Source organism: Aedes aegypti, unplaced genomic scaffold, assembly GCF_002204515.2.
Source record: "Aedes aegypti strain LVP_AGWG unplaced genomic scaffold, AaegL5.0 Primary Assembly AGWG_AaegL5_hic_scaff_820_PBJ_arrow, whole genome shotgun sequence".
NCBI classification, from domain to species: domain Eukaryota; kingdom Metazoa; phylum Arthropoda; class Insecta; order Diptera; family Culicidae; genus Aedes; species Aedes aegypti.
The window spans coordinates 1-5,157 of record NW_018736515.1 but is presented as its reverse complement, the minus strand read 5'-3'; the positions used below and the strand labels follow the sequence as shown (position 1 = coordinate 5,157).

Here is a 5,157-nt window from a genome sequence, read left to right as displayed (position 1 = left end):
TACATCTGGTTTGTTTGAATTTTGATAGGTACCTATACGAACATGGATTTGGATCAATTTTAATACTTTTCCAATAATCCAAAAATGATAGAAACATTTTATGACTGTTGAATAACAGATGACACCAAAGACCTTCGTTATTGATAAAGTGTTTTAAACTACAACCTCCATGAGTCGATATCTGAAGGGACCATCGACTCATGGAAATATCGATTGGTGGAAACAAATTGCTTAGAAAGCCGTTTGAGGGGACCATGCAATCTAGGAAATTTTGTTTTAGTATGGTTACATAAGTCGATGAGTACATGGTTACATGAGTAAATATATCATTCAATAGTTTTTTTACTATCTTGATGTAAAAATAGTATTCTGTACGAATATGAAATTGAGCCACTGTATAAACCATCATTACACGTAACGGTTTTCTTTTTCTATTTGCCAATACTAAAACATTTTGATTTTCGAACTACGTACAATTGCAAATATCACTTTTGGTGACTACAAAGTAAAATTCTACGAAAAATCAGATAATACATTGGTCGACATTCAGACATTGATTAAGCATCTGGGCATTTTTTTAAATTATCGGACAGGTTTGGGCCGGAGGTTCTCCGATTTGCATGAAATTTTCACCAGAGGTAGAGCTTGTGGATACATGATCAAAATTGAAATTCAAAAAAATTATAGTGGGCCTATTTTCCCGGAAAACTCTAGATGAATTTTCACGATTTCTCTATATACCTCAAACTTTGAAAATTCATATCTCCTGAACTATGCATCGTAGAACAAAAGTTTTTTTAGTGAAATCGAAAGGAAATTTCCTCAGCAATCTAATAAAAATATAAAAGAAAAACATTTTCTTGGAAAATTTTTCACCATGAAGAAAATTGTCGGGAAAATAGCGAAAAAAACTATCGTCTGTATCATGAAAAATTTTCAAAAAATATTTTCTTTTTTCGTTAATCCATACTCTAAACTTTCGTCCATAGACGCCAAAGTGGTATCTTTTACCGTTTGGACGACAAGACTGAAAAACCGATGACCACCCGCACGCTTCCCATAGGAAAATGTTTCTATTGTGGGCTCATAACACGTGGCTAACGGCGGCAGTAATTTTACACGCATTGTAAAGTGTGACACAGTAACCATCCTTTCCTTTCCAGTCAGAAGAAGCTTTTCGTCAATCGGACCACTCTCCATTGGTCATTGGTGTTTTTGTTGTTCCTTCATCAGAGCAATTGTATTTAGTATTAAGCTAACAGCCTCTATGAAAGCCGCACGGGAAGTTCTTGTTACATCAATCATTATGGTAGCGTTTGAAGGATCAATATATGCTTGCAACTATATATGGATACTGAGGTCAAGCATGGGAAACACCTACATCAGTTATTGTGTTTCCCTACATCGCTTCCATGCACAGTCGGAGAGCGAAAAAGCCGTTTTTTTTTACTAAGCCGAAAACGTTTTCAATTTCCAGTGCCCATTCTTTTTCGTCGGCGAGCACTAGCGAAACAAAAAACGGCATCTAATCAGTCGAATGCAATACCAAACATTCGGACAAAGAAAAACATTTGAAAAGGGCCCAAGAGGTCTTGAGCTTTTTTCAGAAACGTTGCTGTTGAGCCCTTTTTAGCCCGCCCACGCAAACTTACCCACTATCAGAAAGCATTGGTGTTAGCTCTTCCTGATAGTGGTATTGGTGAGCGTGATCGAGTTGAATTCTCGCGAAACATTACTAAAGGACCTATCTAAACATTGAGAAGGCTCTCTTTGTTTACTTTCTCTTTCATTCATAACTGTGTCACATTAAACCTCTTCTTTGCGTTTTTCGTATGAAACGCTAGTCAAGGGAATTGACTTTCGATCTATAGTGAAAAACTTCCCAAAATTTTTAGTATTCCACTGTTATAATCGAAAGAGAATGAGAGAGGAGAGAATCTCTCATTTGTACATAGGTCCTTTAGTAATGTTTCGCGAGAATTGGGTTCAACAGCGGCTTGCAAAGCCAATGTTTACCAATGTCGATGTGCCCTTTTGAAATGTTTGTCCAGGAATGGTTGTTTACATTCTGATTCCGTTCGAATGGCATTCGGGTTTGAGTGCTAATGAGCGTTCACTGACTGGCAGTCCACACCACGGAATGATTCAGTGAGTAGGAATCCTCTCAGTCAGTTCAATGCATTCGGCGAATGGATGCTAAGTGCATTAACTCGTGCCTCGCAGATACAAGTGTATTGGTATTCGCTTCTCTTCGCGTTCCTTCCGATTGTCGCCTTTACACAATCAATCGGTTTCGACGCTTCCATGCTACACTCCGCCTAGGACGGTTCAGCTATCACTGAATGTTCGATAGCAGCAGATTGTTTGCTATTTTTCATCGGTGGCGTTCGGGTGAGTGAGTGAATTTTCCCATGCTTGCTGAGGGTCAGTTCCTATTACCTATATTATTAAATGTTAGGATCGTTTTCAATTAAAGACCGTTGGTCTTAATAGTAAAGGTTACGAATAAAGGACATACAAAACACCCAACAGACCAAAAGAGAGTGGTCCGATTGACGAAAAGCTTCTTCTGACTGGAAAGGAAAGGATGGTTTACTGCGTTACACTTAAAATACGTGTAAATTACTGCCGCCGTTAGCGCACGGTTATGAGGCCCACAATAGAACACATTTTTCTATGGGAAGCGTGCGGGTGGTCATCGGTTTTTCAGTTCTGTCGCCTAAACGGTAAAAGATACCACTTTGGCGTCTATGGACGAAAGTTAGAGTATAGATTGATGAAACTATGCAACGATTTCACTAAAAAACTTTTGTTCTACGATGCATAGTTCAGGAGATATGAATTTTCAAAGTTTGAGGTATATAGAAAAATCGTGAAAATTCATCAAGAGTTTTCCGGGAAAATAGGCCACTATAATTTTTTTGAATTTCACTTTTGGTCATGTATCCACGAGCTCTACCTCTGGTGAAAATTTCATGCAAATCGGAGAACCTTCGGCCCAAATTGTCCGATAATAAAAAAAAATCCCCATCTGCCAGTTCTTGACATTAATCATACTGATTCGCGGAATTGATTCCCCATCATATTTTCTACCATGCATCGCGATATCCAGTATGATTGGCATTAAATTATTAATTCCATTTCTCTGATTTTCCACAGGACGTCCTCCGGGAGAAACAGAATCACATCGAGCAACTGATGCGAGAGCGGGAAATCGACCGAGAGGAAAACGCCAATCAGACAATCATGTACCAAAAGAGCGTGCAACAGGTAACAATAGGGGGTTTGCATGGAAGATGAGAGGCGACGAAAGAGAGAGAATACGACCGACATTAATCCTTCAAGCTTCATAAAAGGGGACGCATGGTTATTCGTGAACCATGCAAAACGGATTTTCAATTTCTCATTTTTGCCATGTTTCAAATCTGACGGAGCTTTAATTTTGATTTCAGCGTGACACCGACAGCGAAGTGGGCCGTTGGGCCGATTTGGTACGTCGACGAGCCCTCCGAATTGCCGACCTGCGCCGTGAATTCCAAGGCTGGCACGGTAATCACGAACGGCACTGCATTCTTCACGATGTCCTTTTGGCTTGAGCTGAAAACTGATGGTGATGTGGATAGAAAGACAGACGGAAGGACGAACGAACAGACAGCAGGATGAAATACATATTTTTTCTCGAGAAAAGTATGGTGGATAATGAACTGAATGAAGGAGCAGCGGAAAAGAATATGGCAGAGCACGGAAACTTGAGAGCCATCACCCAACGAATCAAGTCTCACTCGAGACTTGATGAATGGAACTTCCGGAACTTAATGCAGATGACTATTTAACGACGTTATTTTTAATACACAGCTGCACACAATCGGAAACGGTTTCTGGCGAACGAGGGCTTGATCAATAAAAAAATGCAACACCTTGCTTTTGTTTTATTTAAATATTTAGGGAATAGATGGTAAGGCATGCGCTAGTTTTAGAAACGAATGTATTATTAGACAATTAAGGCTTGTCCATATTTTGTTCGCTGTTCTGTTTTTTAAACTATGTGAAACTGCATTAAAGCTATTGTCCCAAGTACTTACATTTGGTTTTATTCACGTGTGAAAAGCAGGCACTTTATTTTGTCGGTGACTGTATCTGCAGAACAATCAACATTGAATTCTAAATCATCCAGAAAATCTGCGCCGGCGGCATTCATTTCGCACAGTTAATGGGACGGATCTTCCCCAGCAGCACACATTTTGTTGCTTTAGTTGCAATTTCCGGCTTTACGATTACTTTACCTCCCTTCTTGTTGATGTTGGCTTCGTTGATCGACTGGTGGTCGAGGAGGACGACCAAATGCCAGGCTCATAAACCGCAACCCGTGCAGCCGTTACGCCATTGCCACTTGCTGCAACAAACAGTGGTAGCAGCGGTGTATGGTAACTTTTTCTTCGGTTTTATTACATCCTGCATCCGTGGCGTGTCAGCTGGGTTGGGGCTAGTTAGATGGGCCCTCGATGTCTATGGGCGTCTATTTGCGGACAAAAATTCTCGATTAGTAGGGACTGTTAGTTTTAGTAAACCGATACATGAAGCCGAATAAGCATCTGAATTATATAATACCTTTAAACAAGGCCAATCTATAAACAAGATTTTCGCGTTTCGCGATCTTCAGAATTTTTAATCAATTTCCTACGATATTTACACGGAATTTCCCATCTGGGATTCTCAGAATAAAAAAATTCAATGAATATAATTAGTGTTGATTATTCAATTTCCTTCTTTCAGAATTCTGATGCCAATCCTACCAGATTTTCAGCAATCTCTATAATCTTTCCTCGAAGAATCGTTCGAAGAATTCTTCAAGGTATTTCTCCATAATTTTCTTAAACATTCTTCCTCTTTAACACACCCTTTAAAATATTCTAAGTAATAACTTAAAACATCTTCCAGCTCTTTCTGCAGGAATTCTTCAGGAAACTTCTAAGGAATTTTTTTGAAAGAACTTGTACTTCAGTGTGTTTTTCTCCGGGTAGCTTTTTGAAATTCCATCTAAGAATTCTCTAGAATGAAGTTTGATGAATTTTTTCATCAAGAATTTCAGAAATTTCTTCGGAATTTCTTTCTGTGGATTATTTAAAAAATTCTTTATGTATTTTGTCAAGAATGCTA

General features: G+C 39.0%; 1 long non-coding RNA gene across 1 annotated transcript; it reads left to right on the top strand.

The window, feature by feature from the left end:
• The first annotated feature begins 3,131 nt into the window (after positions 1 to 3,131).
• Positions 3,132 to 4,077, top strand: LOC5578423. Its single transcript, XR_002503192.1, has 2 exons — positions 3,132 to 3,270; positions 3,453 to 4,077. It is a non-coding gene; the product is annotated as an uncharacterized LOC5578423 (long non-coding RNA).
• Positions 4,078 to 5,157: the final 1,080 nt, after the last annotated feature.